This window comes from Semicossyphus pulcher, unplaced genomic scaffold (genome assembly GCF_022749685.1).
Source record: "Semicossyphus pulcher isolate SPU_LCO1_2020_fin unplaced genomic scaffold, fSemPul1.0.p SCAF_16, whole genome shotgun sequence".
Classification (NCBI taxonomy): Eukaryota; Metazoa; Chordata; class Actinopteri; order Labriformes; family Labridae; genus Semicossyphus; species Semicossyphus pulcher.
In genome coordinates this window covers 22243111-22261893 of record NW_027211670.1, presented here as the reverse complement: position 1 = coordinate 22261893, position 18783 = coordinate 22243111, and the positions used below count along the sequence as shown (strand labels likewise).

General features: G+C 42.8%; 1 protein-coding gene across 2 annotated transcripts in view; it reads right to left on the bottom strand.

The window, feature by feature from the left end:
- Nucleotides 1-18783, bottom strand: part of LOC138594052 (leucine zipper putative tumor suppressor 2 homolog) — a 39604-nt gene that overhangs the window by 12533 nt on the left and 8288 nt on the right. For both annotated transcript variants that reach the window (XM_069665146.1, XM_069665147.1), the window contains exon 2: nt 9558-9681. The gene's annotated coding sequence lies outside the window, so the exon portion shown is untranslated. The remainder of the gene's footprint in view (nt 1-9557; nt 9682-18783) is intronic.

The window sequence follows — 18783 nt, the reverse complement described above, 5'->3', positions numbered from 1 at the left end:
CTATGAGATTCTACTGAATATGAAACGTGATACAGAGTCAGCAGTCTGCTGAAGAGTTCACAGACTGACAGTCAGGTCACTCCACTCACAGCGATGTATCTCATTACACATACAGCAGTAAGTCTGCATAAGTGCACCAACATTTACTGTCATGCTGCTGAACCTTTCATCTGACTGCATCAGAAGGTGTCACTTGAGACACGTTCAGTATAAAAGCCTTTTTGTTGACGCCACATTACAAAGATACAGTATTCAGGGTTTACTGGCTCTGGCCTGAGAGGCTGCAACGTCACACTAACCTGCTTTGAGGCAAACTGAGAGAGTCTGCACTAAATCCCTCTTTGTTAGAACCACGCCATAAACACACAGCCGAGGAGGCGAGAGGCTAAAAATACTCCCCACACCAGGTGAAGAGCTGGACTGGAGGACCCTTTTAAACTCGCCCTCGTCTGAGGATTCACCACTGAGAGGGAAAACAACTCTGAGTCAAGGAAGGCGTGGAAAGAAAGTGTCTCAAGGCGCTTCATACGTACTTATACATGCTCTCTCAGAGTGCATGCTGATTATTAAGGCAAAATGCAGAGCAAGGACAGGCTGAAAAAGTGAGTGTGGGATGTTTGACACCTCTCAAACCTCAAAGGGGGCCATCTTGGCTACATAGAGAAGGAGAGGGACACATCGTCAAAAGTGGCGGCTTAATTTCCTTTTGCATGATACAGGACAAACCCACAGAAGTTCAAGTAAAAGCATCGTTATTCATTTTTAATGACGTTGAATACAAGTTCAGCGAGTGAACAAGCCAGCAGATATTTCAACGAGTGACAATCACAGTCAAATATTGGTGATCTTTCTACGCTCAGTTCAAATTAGGGGCGTAAATCACAAGTTAAATCATGATTTTGTTTTGTTATTTAAAAGGGTTGGGAAAAAATATATATAGTCATCCTGACTCGTGGAATACAATTATTCTCAGATATCATCATGTACCATTTTATGATTGTCTTGCAATAAAGCAATTATCACTATCTTGTATCGTATCGTGTATCGTATCGTGTCATATATCGTATCGTGTATCGTATCTTGTATCTTATCGTGTATCTTATCGTGTATCGTATCTTGTATCGTATCGTGTATCGTATCGTGTATCGTATCGTGTATCTTATCGTGTATCTTATCGTGTATCGTATCTTGTATCGTATCGTGTATCGTATCTTGTATCGTATCGTGTATCGTATCTTGTATCGTATCGTGTATCGTGTATCGTATCGTGTATCGTATCGTGTATCGTGTATTGTATCATGTATCGTATCTTGTATCGTGTATCGTATCGTGTATCGTATCTTGTATCGTATCTTGTATCGTATCGTGTATCGTATCGTGTATCGTATCTTGTATCGTATCGTGTATCGTATCTTGTATCGTATCGTGTATCGTATCGTGTATCTTATCGTGTATCGTATCGTATCTTGTATGTTATCGTGTGTTACCCTCCGATTTCCAACCCATAAACGATTCTTTGGACAAGGATATAGTGTTTCCTGTTATCACAAAGTCTGCTATGATTTTATTTCGACTCTCAAAAGCAACTAAAAATAAGTTGACAATTTTATAACTGAACTCTTCCAGGCATTTAAATAAAAAACGATCTGTTCTCCTATAATAAAGAAAATCGTTGACCTCTTGTGGTTCAGTTTTCCCTGAAAAAAGCCGGTCAAATCTGGTGAGCAGGCAGGTCTGAAAGGCTAACGCTATAGCGAGCGGTTTCAATGCTGTGTTTGGGTTTTGTTTAGGTGCTAGGCAAAGTTAATTGCTTTCCCCATATTGAATGTGCTTTTTCTTTTCAGCCGTCTTTTCTCCAAAGTCAAAAATATTTCCAGACAGTTAATTTATTCCACAGACGGATTTAAATGTCCTCATTGTCATTTTTTCGGCTACTTGTCATTTTCTGCCTGGAACTCGGGGGTGAACTCGATGAGAAACGGCTCCCAGACCATCGGAATTTAAAAATAAAGGTGAACCTTAAAGATGATAATACGGATACGTCAGTGAATCAGTGACATCTGAACCAAAACATCGCTACAGATTGATCGGTTGTTAATCCACTGATAGCAAATAAAGACAACACTACCCTGTCCAGATTCACACATCATGTTAGTAAGTGGACACAGAGTATGACAAAGATATCTGAATTGAGACACCACAAGTGTCTCAGTTTTCAGCAGGGAGCGTCTGCACGAGGGAACAAAACAAACGAGGCTGGAGATCCCCTCCTCCACTCCCCTCCTCTCTCTGCCCAAACATCTGAATCCCACTCTCTCTTTCTCTCCCGACCCCTCCTCCCTCTCTCCCCCTCCTATCTCCTTATTCTCCCCTCCTCTCTCAGGAAACTGGAACACAGAGGGAAAGTGTGACAAAGCTATTTTAGTTTTGCAGACGACCTACCTTTCCTCAGGCAGACACCTCAGCTAACCTCTCACAGACACTGCCGGTCACCAGGCCAAATGTTTACGTGTCCAACTGAGGTTGTGGCGATCTCACTGTCGATTAAACCATTAGTCTATAAAATACCAGGAAGTAGTGGCAGGAACCCAAGGTGACCATTTCTAAATACTTGTTTTGTCCAGAGAACTGTCCAAGCCAAAAAACTGTTTGCAGGGTATAAATAACTTTTGTGTTAAACACCTTAGGTTGTTCGAAGCTTAATCCAAAAGGCAAATGGACTGAAGCTCTTGAAGACGTTTCACCTCTCATCCCAAAAAGGCTTAAACTTCTAACTCCATCCAACAGTCAGTTTAACAGCTCCGTCACTCCTAAGGTGTAAAAAACATGGTCGCTCTAGGATCGATTATTCGGCCTTATATGTACGAGCCAGAATCACCAGGAGGTATCGGAATGGTGAGCTGAAATCTTGACGACTTGACTACAAGCTCGTGCGAGAAGGCAGGCTGAGGTGAACGACGGTGAATGCTGATTGGTCGATTTCAGCGGAAGCAAGGTTCTACATAGAAACCTGCAGCTGTTCTGAACGGCCCGTTTCAGAGGCGACATTTTTAAACATGTAACTCTGGAAAAACACGGAATTATGCAGCTTTCACTTTTAAATACATATTTTTAAATATCCATTTTAAAGATACGGCCCCTTTAAATTGTCTTAAATTAACGGGCAACAATTTTGATAATCAATTAATTAATGGTCTCAGTTTCCAGTGTGAAGTCAACCACATTACTTCTAGTCTTCAGGTGTTATAAACTGATAAACAATCAGCAGATTAATCAGCGATGACATAAATTGTAAGTTGCAGCAGCATCTGTAAGTCTTTGCTGCCTTTCTCTAACAGGAATCTTTTAATAATCTCAATCTCTTTACTGGTAAATAAAGCTACAATTTTAAATATAACTATAATAATAATAATATAATATAATAATAATATAAACTTTAAATATAAAGTGGGCCGAGGAGCGCCTTTGTGGCAGCCTTTAGAGACAGAAAACAGTGAAGTGAACTGCCCTTTCTCATGACGGCCTTCAGGATTGTTCAGTTGCTGCACTGAATGCTGTCAATGATTATACAGCACTGAAAGAGAGCAGAGGCCTCCTTTCACTCCCCCCCATCACACACACACACACACACACACATACACACACACACACACATTTTTATATTGACATCCTCAGCTTGTTACCACATTTTTGTTTTAATGAGCGGTAACAGAGAAGACGGGATAAATTTACCTCAACTGCAGCTCGGCAATTTCACTCTTCAGACTATTTATGAAGTTCAAAAGAAATATTTTCATTATCAATTATTCTGCTGATGATTTCCTCTATTAGTTTATCAATCATTTTGTCAGTGAGATATTCGCAAAGTAGTTAGTTCATAAGTTTGTGTTGACTTTGGGTTAATAAAACATCAATTTAGAGTCAAATAGTAGAAGAAAAAATGGTCACGTTTAAGGTGCTGAAACCAGACACAGAGGGATTAAAAGTGAGAACTTGATTATCAATATATCTGCAAAAGTTTAATGTGGATCCACAAATCAATCTATGAAATATAACCTGTAATAAACACGTCTTAATGAAGCTAATCATTCTTCCACAGACACTCACAGCTCTCCCCAAACATCCTGATTTCCAGTCTAATAAAAATCCACTTCCCTTTTCTCCAACCGTCTTTCCCTCCGAGTTTCTTACCCCACATTGTTCCCTGCATGTCTGCTCCTGAGTCCTCCTGATCATCCAGCTCCTTCAGCGTCTCAAACACTCACTGTGCTCCTTTTCTCCTGCATGTTTGGCTCCGTTTCTGACCGACTCTCCTGAGGAAAACTTCTCTAACCCCCCTCCGTCTCAAAAAAAAAAAAAAGACATTCTCAAGCCAAATGCCGCCAATGTGAATGGAGGCACAGACCCCTCCTCTTCCTTCTCCCACCTCCTCCTCCTCCTCAGCACAGCCCAGCCTCTCTCTGACAGATACACCTCCTCTCTCCCTGCCCCACTCCTCCTCTTCCATTTCCTTTGACCAAAGAAACTACACTCTGCAAAGTCCTGCGCCGCCTTTGTCAGGCAGTAAAAGGAGGAGAGAGAAGAAAGAGACAGAAAGCTGGGGAAATGGGAGCTGTCAGTTAGAGACTATTCTGCTTTCCTTCAAGGAGAAAGCAACGGAAAAGGAAAGCGGAAATGCGAGAGGATATACTCTCAGTTTTAGAAAGTCTGGATGTGCCACACATTTGAGCCTTTTCAGCTGTCAAAGTTGAGTCTTTATCCGAGCGCATTAAAGACAAGAACTAAAGATGAGAGGGAAAAGAGGAGAGAGGGGTGAAACTAAACTCATCTATCAGCCTGATTCTACGAACACAGAGCAAAGCTATAAAAAGAACTGCACTTAATTATGGAGCAAATTCTTAATGAAAGATGAGTTGAGGAGATAAACCTATTAAAGAACAGATTTTACTTAAAAGTGGATCGTAACATTTCAAGAAGTAGAGCTGGATATCGTTTGTCTTCAAAAACACATAACTTAATAATCAAAAATGAAAAGGACGACATTAAGTTATCCCTCTTTAGATTTCAGTCCTGGTCGATTAGCGACCCCTGTGGTCCCTGGTGATGACAGCAAGTGCACAAAAAAAAAGGTTACGGACTTGTTTACTTTCTAGCAGCAGAGCCATCGAACACTAAACTGATTCACAAGTCATTGTTTCAAAGTAAGAGGAACTTTGTAATTCTTGAGAGAAGAGAGGGCGACATCCCTGCTGTCGTCTTCTAAACGATCTCCACATAAAGTCAGGGTGAAAAATTGGGCCGTTTGCGTTCACACATGCAGCCCACCCGGACAATGTCGGGAAAATTTCAGGAGTGCAGTGGATGTGTGAAAGCGGCTTTGGTCTGGTATGATCATGAACCTTTAGTGCCATTGTTAGCATGGATAAATGCTGCAGTATGGCAAACATACTTAGTCAACTCAATGATTTATATGCCTGTTCTACACTTGTGGTGCTGTTAACATAGCTTATGTGAAGCTAAATGCTAAAATGCTAAATGATTTGGAGTCCCGGTGACAGCTGACAAGCAAGATACAGTGTCCCTTTAATAAAGAAAGACAGAAAGACAGACAGACAGAAATAAAGAGACAGACAGCCAGACAGACCTAAAGACAGACAGACCTAAAGAAAGAAAGACAGACAGACTAACAGACAGACCTAAAGAAAGAGAGACAGACAGACAGACAGACCTAAAGAAAGAAAGACAGACAGACTAACGGACAGACCTAAAGAAAGACAGACGGACAGACCTAAAGAAAGAAAGACAGACAGACTAACAGACAGACCCAAAGAAAGACAGACAGACAGACCTAAAGAAAGAAAGACAGACAGACAGACAGACAGACAGACAGACAGACCTAAAGAAAGAAAGACAGACAGACAAACAGACCTAAAGAAAGAAAGACAGACAGACAGACAGACCCAAAGAAAGACAGACAGACAGACAGACAGACAGACAGACCTAAAGAAAGAAAGACAGACAGACAGACTAACAGACAGACCCAAAGAAAGACAGACAGACAGACAGACAGACCTAAAGAAAGAAAGACAGACAGACAGACTAACAGACAGACCCAAAGAAAGACAGACAGACAGACAGACAGACCTAAAGAAAGAAAGACAGACAGACAGACTAACTGACAGACCCAAAGAAAGACAGACAGACAGACCTAAAGAAAGAAAGACAGACAGACCTAAAGAAAGACAGACAGACAGACAGACCTAAAGAAAGAAAGACAGACAGACAGACCTAAAGAAAGAAAGACAGACAGACAGACAGACAGACAGACAGACAGACAGACAGACCTTAAGAAAGAAAGACAGACAGACAGACCTAAAGAAAGAAAGACAGACAGACAGGCAGTTTGGAGTCAATAATGTCTCACTAAAAATTTTATAAAGCACAAAAACAGATCAATGATCAAATGTTGTCTTTCCTGCTCATCATGACTGATGCACACACACAGGCTTCGTCTTCCTCATCACTTTAAGACGTACATTTCCTGTGCATGAGAACATGTTACACCTGTGTGGACCCTCTGCTGCAAACTTGAACTACCATCCTGCAAAGCATGAAAAAGTCCCCTCTATAGAGGAGGCCTCGCACAAACACACTGATGGCTCCTGCTGAAAAATACTCTGAAAAACATGTAAGAGCTATATTAATCGTCTGAGCACTTTGGGGCAGCGCATCGAGCTGTAAACACTGACGTCTAATCAGCTCATTATGTTGCTGTGGTGAATATGTTTGCAAACAGCTGCTTCACATGAAACAACATTATCCTCCATTCAGAGTCGTGTTTCTGGGCCCCTGATTAATGTCAGTCTAGTTTTCACTATTTCGGTCTCCACTTATTTAGAAGGTCTGTCTCGTTAGCTGCTAAAGCTAGCTGCCCACTGTGAGGTTATAAGAGGATTTTCAATGAAAACAGCTGCTGCTGGAAATTAGATTGTAGGATTAGAAGTTATGACACAGAGAGGACAAATCAAAGGTAGAGATGTTGGTCCTGCTAGGTATGACCAACACGGGGTATCCGTGTTGTAATGTGGGCCCTGGTTAAACCTTGAAACCCTGGATAACCTATCACTGAAGTGTCCTGAGCTACCAGGAGATCAGCTTCCACAAAGTCTGCTCGTGACAGCGGAAGCATTCATCCTCTGCCTTGACCTGTAATCCACCATCTGGCCGAAATGAATTAAAATAAAGGAAAGAACAGGACGAGACGGTGCAGCAGGAGCTCAGCTGCTCGGCTCCCAGATGAAGCAGGGGGGTAAAGTAGGGTACGAGAAGTAGGCTATGCCCTGCCACAGCCTTACACACACACAAACACAGATTCGTCCCTCTCCCTCTTTCTCCCCGCTTTATAACTGGGCCACACTAGTAGGCACGAAGTTTGTCCTTAAGGCAAGGACACGTCAGGGAGGGAGTTCAAGGTCATCCTTGTTCACGTCTCAATGGGAGGTCTGGAGAACACTGAAAACGCCACAAGTGAAGTCCCGTGCCCGCTGCAGCGACAGAAACCACTCTCAGCTGGAGTCCGCGATTGCACGACAAACACCATCAATCAGCCGCCCCGAGGCCACCAGTGCTGGGATAAAGAGGCAGGCTGCAAATCACCTCTGTGAATGCCACCATTAACACTTCCTCTTTATGGGCTTGAGGGGAGGGGGGCTAACATGACTCAGCCCCTTTTGAGGGGAGTTGATTTACAGGCTGAAGCAGTGAAACGACGACTCGGTTGCTTCCTTCCCTGCCTGTCTGCCAAGGGAAAACCATGAGGGAAATTAAAGTAGAGTTCCAGTTAAAACAAGTATTTCCAGTGCGGCTTCGCAGTGATTTTGGGTACATCTGTGTGGTGGTTTCTGGTTTTGGTTGATCCTCTTTAGTTTATTATCCTAAAGAGAGACACTAAACATTAAGGAGGGCTGTGCGTTGGCCAATTTCTGGTGAGCATTGAAAGTTGCTCAATATGGCGGGGATCTGTATCTGTAGCCCGGCCGGTGGTCATCCATCACAGGCCGTGCTGCCATCTCTCTGCGGCCCGTCAGCCTGCTTCCTTATATATTTTCATAACAACGCCTCACGCCTGGGACAGAAGCGGACAGAAAGCTAGGCCATCCATCAATGTCTTTGCAGCCTCTGCGTGGGGACATCGCTCCCTCTGGACACTCTGCAGCTAAAACCGGCCCTCCACCAGGCGGCCCTTTGGACCGCTCGCTTCCAGAGCTATCCGCTGTGGCACAAAGCAATCCGCCAACACCTCCGAAATAAATCTAGTGCAAAGGTTTAGCACTCAGCAGGGGGGTGGCTCATCAGTTTTAGACACAAATGAAGAGAAAGGAGGGAGAGAGAGCTTTGTAGATTAAAATAACTACTCCTAGTAAGTCCAGTCATAAATCCACAGAAATGAGATGGCTGTATCGAGCTGGCAGGGACCCGACTTAGCCACACTCTGATTTACCGTATAATGTGCCAAAGAGATTAGGGTTACGCCTCCAGTTTTGGAATTACAGCAAAAGCCCTATCCATGATTAAGATCTGTTGCTCTCCCACGCAGCAGGAATGTGTAAACATCCACACAGAGTAGGATGCACACTCCTCTGCGCGCAACAAGCTGCAGCCAATTCTCCCAACAATTAAGCCTCAACCAGAAACAGTTTGAGAGGAACGAAACGCTCGGGTTCAGATGTCAGAGAATCGACACAACTTAGAGCAGAAGCTTTGTGAGACGGTGCAGGAATCTGACAATGTTTGCACAAACAAACTTCGAGGGTTGCTTCACTTAAAAGGGAACTCGGGCTCAACCGTCTTTGGCATTAAAAATAACTTAAATGACGATGATAAACTGGACGTGTTTACTCGATACAGATTGATCAAAGAGCCGGTCACACAGCTGAAACAAGCCAGTGAGTTAGTCTGCAGTATTTTGCTTGCACACCTGATTACATGTCCATCTCCCACTGCAAAGCTTTGTTTGAGCTGTCAGTGAAGACAGCCTTCTGTAAAAGAGAGAAACAAAGAGCAACCTAGCTGCACAAATGCGACAGTGAAAATGAAGTCCTGTTTGATGAGGAAATTATTGACAAAAAATGGCGACATGATGTCACCTATATGGACATTTGGCAGCTAGAGCAGCAGCCCCGTCGCTGCACAGCTCTGGAGTAAACACTGACTTTTAACCTGGAGCTGTTTTATTTCGTGTTGCGCTGGTTATAATTAACTTGTTTTGCAGAGCAGGAGAATCTGTGCATAATTTAACTCACATTAAACCTTGAAGAGCGACATGAAATAAAAAAGAAATCAACGTAAAAAGAAATTAAGCTCTTAGAAACAAGTTAATGTAAGCAGCAGCTCAGCTCACAGCAGCTCTGGACATGCGTCACTGAGTGCTTTAACTGGTTTCACTTTTAAAAACATGCATAAACAGCTTTAGTGCATGTTAAATAAACTATTCAACTGTTTTCTAAAGACGAGGTAACATTCAGAGGCCACATTCCCTCCATAAAGGCTGCACCTACCTGTCAATGACACCCTGTTCTAGCTTCTGGAGGCCTTAGAAAAGCGTGAGGCGCAGGTCGGTCGAGCATCCCAGGAACTCACGCCGATGAGCAGATCCTCTCTTTGTCTCTCCGTCCTCGCAGACTGAGGAGGACAAAAAGCAACAAAAAAAAAAAGTGCATGTTGATGAATCAGCAGAAGAGAAGCAGTGAGACTACTACCGCTGCAGAGAGTCGGAAAAACCTGAAGTGTGACAAGTGTGTTTATAGAAGTCAGCGAGAAAGAGGAAAATCTGAGTCATAACAGAGAAAGAATCTCAGCGTGGAGGAAGGTTGAGACGGAGGGGATTTTCCATGTCAACAAGAGGGAAGACCGAGACCCGGAGTGGTTCACTAAATAACCGTCCCACGAGTGAAGTTAAAAGGTTTGTGGAATTTCAAACAAGTTTCACATTTGTCTATGATCAGATGACATTTAAACAAATATGGTTTACATGTGATTAACGACCTGTGTTGCAGAAATAACACGAGAATAATTCTGCTTTGACTTTTGAAAAGACAAAGAAGGTGAGACGCACACTGCCACCATCTGGAAAGAAGTGCAGAGTCCATCTGCGATTCATTAAAGTGCTGTAGCAGTGGTAAAGCAATATTTAGGTACGGAGCAGAAGAGCGTGAGGAAAGACTTTGAACAGTGCCAGAGGTGAGTCGGCCAGACAGCCATTATCTCAGTCTGGATATTCACAGTCCTGCTGCTGTGAGAAAGTTATAAATGTGACTTTAAATTACATTTGGCTCAGCCGTGATTTCAGCTGCTGCCACCAACAGAAAAACAATTAATAATATCAACACACGGTGCTGGGAAAGTGTAAAAACAACTTTCCAAACTTAATTTCTTCAGGGTTCAGTCTCCACTTTTCAAGGTGTCCTTTCTCATTGAATTTCATAAATATCTGCAGAGCCGAGGCGGGGGTCTAATTACCAGTTGTGCCTCAAGAGATCGTATTTCCAACTCACACCGCACATGAATTATTCACACATTATTCAGAAACTTAAAGTCAGGAACAATGCGGTTAATGGGGCTGTGCCATATGGTTAATTTTGCATTACGAGTCTCGTAGTGACTTTAATGCCCTTGTGTGACTGACAATCAAAGACGTCTAACCCTAAAGTCATAAACAAAGCACAACATATCATAAATAAAGATAAGAGAAGGAGGGAGGGGTTGAGAAAGAAAATAGTCCACATGTATAAAGATAACTGCAGGCTTTTGGTCACATGTGTTGTCTCTCAGATCTCTAGTGATGCAAGTAATGATTATTTTCCATTCTGATGATTTTCTTAACTGCATGCTGCCTTTGTTTACATTTTACAGGGCAAACATTTAAAGTGAGCGACATATATGACTGTTAAACAAAGCAGGATAAGAGTCTCTGTTTAAAACCAACACTTAAGCAAGTACAGGACAAAATCAGCAAAGAGATAAGAGGTACGGCTTTGTCCACAGGGGGCGCCAAAATCAACACACACAAAGTATCTCACAGGAGCTTTAATGATCGTCTGTGAAATGTCATAAAATTGGGAAAATTGCTTATTATTATTTCCCACAGACCAAAGTGATGTTTTTAAATTGTTTCTTTTGTCCAACCAAACTCAAAGACTTTTCTTCTACTATCATTAATGACAAAGAAAAGCAGCAAATCTGGCTTCAAGAAGCTGGACATTTAACAATTCATCATTTATCAAAACAATTGGAAATGAATCTCTTGAATCACTCAAAACCAGTTGTTTATAGCTTCTAAAAGGAGTAGTTTAACATGTAGGGGTGAGTTAACCCCAGGAAGTTTCAGCATTTAAGTATTAACCAAATGAGACACAACAATTTGTGAGCTTTACAGGCGCTGCCAGCTGGATTTTATTACCTTTAGAGTTAAACTAACAGTTTCAGTCTTTTGGCATCTGACTGCAGCTTCCTACTTCCTATTTACCAAACAGAAATGATATCGATCTTCTTATCTAAGTCTCTGCAGGACTCTAATGAGTGCATGTCCGACGCTGATGAATCTATTCATCAAATGTTTATTTGTATAGGAGCCAGTATGAAGCAAGTAAACTGAGACCACACACTACAACATTTATAGCCTTGGCTCATTTGCAATGACCGTCCCGAGATGGGCTTTTAAAATACATAAAAACAACAACAAATACACAAGAGAGCAAACAAAACAGACTCAACAGCAATAAAACAGATACGAAATATCCAACAATAAAACCTGCGATAAAACAGGAAGCACAAAATGATGCATGATGAAATGACTGAGCCATCTTCGAGGATTGCTTCGGACCATCTTTATCATAATCATGAATAAAATCAACAATATGTTTAATAATATAATAAAATTGGGGGAAATACAATGGGACTGGATCTGAAGCCTAAACTTAGTGGTGTATTGTGGTGGGAGTGAGAGTTGAGGAGCCGCTAACGGGTTGCTGTTCGTCCTGTTTTATCAGCAGGATCTGAATGTTTGCTGAAACTAACGACGCTAACCGCCTGCAGGGTTTCTGTTACTGTACTGGCTTAACTTAAAGCTGAGCAAACCCCCGGCTCGTCCATCTGTCTGTAACATACTGTAAGAGTACGTTACAGACAGATGGACGAGCCGAGGAGACTGTGGCTTCACACGCGGAGTGGAGCTCAATCCAGATGGCTTTAACACAGCTTGAGGCAACGCAATGTGTACGTTTAGAGCACTGTAGAGTCATATCTTAATACTTGTTTGTTTTAAAGACAATCAACCGACAGATTATGAACAGGTGTTGACATAAGAGGGCCGCTCCCCTCACCTGCTATTACACTGAAGGGGGATAATCCCCATTAAAGGAGGAACAAACAGACGGAAGAGGAGCACTGTGATTAACCTTTCATTACATTATTCTTCTGCTGGATGAGGCTCCTTCAAAGACAGCATTCAACACCACTGAACATCTCAACCAATCATAAAGGCGCAAAGATGAGAAGTTCCTCTTCTCTTTGTCTCCATCAAAGAGTAAAGACACTTTTTTGGGAGAAACAGTTTGTTAGATGTTGAACTGCTTCTTGTAAACACCTTAAGTTTTCATTAGAGGGTTTTACACAATAGGAGAATGGGAGCAAGAAGTCATATATTAATTTCTATTACTGATCTATAAAGAGATATCTGTAACAAGGGACAAAATGTCGGTATAATAAGTCCTCTGGTTTCCATTTGTAGTCCAACAGTATCATTGCGGCTCTCGGCCTGTGTAGGCTGTCAAAACAGTGCGCATGGGACTAAACGCCGGAGAACCACTGTAACACTATTTATTCTTCCACACAAAAACCTGAAGAACACAAAGGCTGCCAGTTACCTGCTCGTAAAATCAACATTTTTAGTGCGTACGTGAGGTCACCCCCTCTCACCGTCAATGCCAAAAACAAAAACAAAAAGGGCCATTAAGTTCAAATGAACACGTTCACCACCAATAATAAAGTCACAGTAATCAGCTAACAAAAACATCAACCGGGGAATACAAACTAAACTTCATTTGTGGCTCCTACAAGTACTGTCCAATTATGTTGGAGCCAGCTTTGGTTGCATGCAGGGAAACAGTCTGTGTGGACATCTAAAGAGGCTGAGAGCACTGGCTAACTTTACTCTTAAAACCAATCAGCTATTGTCTGATGACTTTTTTCCTTTATGCAAGCTTTTTTTAAATCTTTGCTTTCAGGGGCGACCGGTTTAGCTCAGCGGTTAAATCAGCATCCTTGATGCGGCGGCCCCGCAACCCTCGGCCCGTTACTGCGCGTCATCACCACTCTCTCTTCCCCTGTTTCCGACACGATCCACTGTCCTCTCTCTCAAATAAAGGCATAAAAAAGCCAAAAAAATGCAGGTATTTGTTGATAGGTATGAGCCATAAACTTTGTCTCTCATCTTCTGACCCCTTTGTCCAGTCTCAGGTTGGTTCTCAGACATTTAACAAAGACCAGCGCACAAAGGAGGAAGTCATGGCTGAGAACAAACGTCTAATTATGAGCTGATTACACCAGAATACCTCAAATGTTGGCCACTGCTTCAAGAGGCTTCACCGCTCACTAGACAATAGATGATGGATTCTCAAGATGGTATTTTAAAAGTGCTGTTTTGGCCTCAGTATAAGATGTTTTTCCTTAAGATGATGATTCTGAAAAAGTGTCTCCAAGGAGTCCAGGTAGCTCATCACCTGCTCAGTCCTCATCACAGCAGCTCCGGTTGAAATCAAACCAGCACGTCATCTCAGCCGTCTCTGTCCCTCGCCTGTCCTGTCTCTGTTCAGCTCTGGCTGTGACATAAAGGCAAACTGCCAAAGAAAATATCGTCTTCACAGAAAGAGAAAGTGTCTCCTGACGTTAACTGCAGGAGCCGTCAGAGCCCTGAATTACCCGTCAGGCAGCCGGTGTCACAGATGATAAGGAGCTCAAAAAGAGAAAGTCTGAAAAGGGTAACCGTCAGAAAAAGTCATTCTGACTGCTCACATGGAGCCTGACAGGAGTGTGCTTTTACTGATTGTCACGTCTGTCTATTTGAGCCAGTGCAGAAGATTTCTTCCTTTTGGGATCTGTTAAAATGTTACAATCAACATCCCATCTTTAAATCATCTCGCTTCATCTCTCTTTTACACAAACCCTCCTCTGCCCTGTCTACACCTGTCCGTCAGCTTTCATCACTGCAGATTTCACAGGACCTCTGTGTCTGCAAAGTCGCCTTCATGCAGCAATATTTTTTACGGTTATTAGATCTATTGTTGTATCTGCATGTATGAATGTTTGTGTATCTATGTCGGTGTCCTGGAAGGTATTCAGTCTAGTACAGGTCAGAGACAGATAAGAGAAGAGAGAGCACAGATTTGGGTTTAATCTGTCAGCAGGAGGGACGACGAGCTCCAAACTGAACAGAAAAAAACAAAAGCGTGGGAGTGAGAGCAGATATGAAGGTTTAAGCTTGTAAATCTATGTCAACTATATATTTGCGTTTGCTATTAGTCATGATTTTAAGTAAGGATTACTGTAATGAGCATAATCATAACAAACAATGTCTAATAACAGGGATTCTTACAGTGACGGGGACGTAGGACAACGTGGGGTTTCACAATAAACAGAACATTTGCAGAAGCATTGACTGTTGGTAAAATTAGTTTACTGGACACATAGTGACATTTTAACCCAAATTACCTTATCAAGGTGACATGTTGGCAAACAGTTGCCTATTTAATCTCCCAGGAGACATATTCGCCTTCTTTCGCCGCTCTTTGGGAAAATGCAGCGCTAAATCTGAGCCAATATATTCTCAGCTATGTTCACCAGCTAGCCAGTTAAATTCGGAATTCATTTTAAGGTCCTTGTTTTTATTTACAAAGCCCTGCATGATGAGGCACCTGTGAACACCTCAGACCTGCTCCATCCCTACATCCCCTGCAGATCCCTCAGGTCTTCTGACCAGGGTCCACTTGTCGTCCCTCGCGTCCGACTGAAAACACTTTGGACTCTTTCTCTTATCAATTTTATGAATGATTGTTATTACTATTATTGTAATGTACTGTTGTTGTTTATCATTATATTAATAGCTTTAAAGAAATGCACTGTATTGGATTTTTGGTGATATGCAATATGCCGTTTTTTTCCAATATGTTTTTGCAGATTGCCGATGCAGGAACAGTCTTTAAGGGCCAATGCAGTCACTTAACTTTAAAGCGTTTATGCAGATACACATATGATATATTTTGCATCCTGAATAACTGTCATTCTGCCTCGTTGTACTGGACAGTGAGTGTTTAGCGCCCATCATTGGAAACACATAAAAAATATAGATATTTATAGTTAGATTACATTTTAATTTGTGCAGTTGTCTTTATTATAACGTTAGGGCGTACTGAAAGTTTAAGGCCAAGCTATGAAGCTCTCAGGAGGCTGCATTAAACAGGATACATTCCAGGAAACACATTTAGATTTCTATTGAGACGGGCAGTGTAACAGAAGAAGAGATGAAGATAAATGAGGTTTGGTCTTTGAAAGGTTACACACGCACACACACACACACACACACACACACACACACACGCACACAGGAGCCAGTGGGCTATTAAGAAACAGGGTGGCGGCCCACTTCCTCCCTGTCCAAACACTGCCACCCCACAGCACTTAGGTTTATTATTCTCATGTTCAGCCGTGTGCCAAAGGTTTCAGACGACTAAGAGACGCTGGAACAAACGCACCCCGAACAAAGGCCATTCAGAACATAGGGCAGTGTTGCAGCATCAAAGGGTCATCAAGTAAACATGTTGACAACACTGTACTCTGAATATCTGAAACTAACGGAGTTCATCTTCAAGTTAAATCAAGTTAAAGGGAATAACAAGTTACAGAGACGTCTGGACCTTTGAGTTCAGACATGTTGAAATCATACAGAGGTTTATTTTAAAGGATGAAAGAGCCAGTAGGTGGGAGGTGAAGCCGCTGGGGAAACTGGTCTGTCTGCTTTGTTTGGACAGCGAGGAGATGGCCCTCGTGGAAAGCATCACATTCCATCTTAAACAGCACAAAGTCTGAGACGTGCTCATTTAGGCTCATCCAGGCCAAACCTCAAACATCCACCACATACTGAGAGAAAACTCCATCAGCTTCTACAGTGCTGAGTGAGGATGAGGAGGCACGAAGGAGCAGGAGTGTGCAGCTGTCTGTGAAGAGGTGAGTGATCACTAGCTGCACTTATTAATGTGCATCTAACATTTTCCATAATTGGGCACACATCTAATAAGTGGGCTGCGTCCAACATATCAGAATAAAATGCAGAGAGGTATCTTATTGTGTTGTGGTATTTTACCCAGACAGTGGGTGGCTTTAGTCTAGCTCTATGGTTCTCAACTGGTGGGTCGGGTGCCAAAAGTGGGTCGCGGAATTGTTTTCAGTGGGTCGCGGATGTGTGCTTTAGTTGTGGCAAAAAGTCTATGCTGTGCTTTTATTTTGAAGGACATGCGTAAAGTAGCCGTGTAGTTAATTCACAGCCGTATCCCAGCCACAGTTACATTTACAAACTTGATGAGCCCTACAACAGTCGCAATTATGTTTTTAGTTTATTTCTGCTGCTAACTGAATGTCATATTTTCTTCCTATGCACTGCTACCTGCTGGTCATTTTGCTTGACTATAATACTGTTGTGTTTTGTGAAGTTGACATCCTGCGATGTTAAGTTCCATCTCAGGTCCAAACGGCACCATTTTTCATTCATTAAATTTGAGCGGTTGAACATTTTCAGAACTTTGGGCGGCGATTTATCCGCTTCGCAACAGACATGCGCCATCATAATCACCAGTGCAGCAGCCGTCCTCACAACAATCAACGTGACCGTAGGCTGAGCTCAGCTACCGCGCTGGCAGCTCGCAGGATTGCAAACCTGACATGGTGAAAACAGATGGTAGGCTGTAATTTGTGTGTTTTAAATGTGTTTCAAATGAAAACAAATTGAAATCGTGTTGAAATAACTTGTACACACGTTTTTATCAATAACTCTCAGTTAAGAAACAAATAAAAGAAGTCAACAAGACGCAGCCTTGACTGTTGTGTGAAGCGTTGATGGATGGCTGGACTGCACATTGTTTGAACACTCGACGTCCCTCGCCCGCTCCGAGTGCTCAGGCAGAACCACGCTAATTACTTCAGATCCATTTCCTCTGCCTGCGCAGGTCCTTATGCAACGCTGTGACGCAGCTCCAGCCCAGCCGTGCATCCCACCACCCACATAGCTCCTGATCCGCACCCTCATTCTTCCCCGCCACCTCTCCACCTCTCCGCCAGCCTGCCTCCCACCAACGCCGTCAGCCTCTACACTTGACAACCTTCACTCGAGGACTGTTTGAGGTGTTTTTATGCATGATCAGGGCTTGTGTTTAATGGAGAGTGTGTGTGTGTGCGTGTGCGTGTGTGTTTGTGTGTCGTCCATCTCATGGCTTCCCAGCAGGAGATAATCAGGCCACAAATCACACAGAGAAGGAGGAGAAATGTATTTAAAAATATCCAAACAACCAACCTCAGGGAGGGTTCGGCCCACTTACAAGCTTTACCTCTGACTGCAGGAAAACTAAGCCGAGAGGAGAAGGGAGAAGAAAGGAGACAGAACCGTTGAGGCAATACTTAAAGACTGATTTAAGACAGGAACACTTCTGGTGAACCTCCATCACAAACAGCATTCAAGCTAATTTGACAGCTCTTAAGTTACATGGACAAAAAATGCAATATTACCCCGGGTCAAGAGTTTCAAATTAAAAAGAAAAGACACATTTGGTGTGAAAACCTGGAACAATCAAGAGAGTAATATGACCTCGATGGATGTGGAGGAATTGAAAAAAGGAAATGAGGGCGAGTGGAGAAAAACTGAAGTAAGTACTGAAACAGTGAAGAGTAATTTAAAAGGATGAAGGCTGTTTTAATCACAATTTTGGTCTTTTTATTTGACACTTTCTATCAGTACATGTACGATAGATTTCTGAGCTCGGGAAAGACAGCACCATCGCTCAAACAAAGACCATGGCAGACGCAAGTAGTAAGTAGGGCTGCACAATTTATCAAATATTAATCCAAATTACGATTTCGGCTTCCAACGATTAAATAAACATGATTGACGGTGACGTTGGAAACTCTGCTGCATATCAAATCAAGTGCCTCCTAAACTAACAGCCACTCCCCCAGGGGGCGATAAAGAGGTTTTGGCTTCGCTTTTGGGGGAGCTGGCGTGTCATGTCACGAGCGCACTACCTTGCAGCGCCAGTTTAGAGTGGAAGATTAAACAACTGAGACACGCGGGAGAAATAAAAGTCAAATGTCCGGAACAGATGATGAAAAGCCTGTCCCCCCGAAAAGGCTCGTCATCGGTTGTTTGGAGGTATTTCGGGTTGTTTGGCAAGAAAAAATAATGTGCAAAGAGTGCATGAAACCTGTCTGCGACGCAAAGTGCAGCTTGATGAGTGTATCAAGGCTGAGACATTGCTACTCCCCGTCCTTGTCCAGCCTCTCATCGAGGCGATACAGTCCTTGTATCTGATAAAAAATTCCATCCCAAACTTCTGACCTGCTGTCTGTGTTTTCCTGTGTCCCTGACCGCAGAGTGACTGTGAAGGTGTGAGATGTGTCACAGCAGGCAATGACGCAGCTGAAGAGTAAGTGAGTGTGAAAATGAGTGGCAGAGAGAGAGAGAGA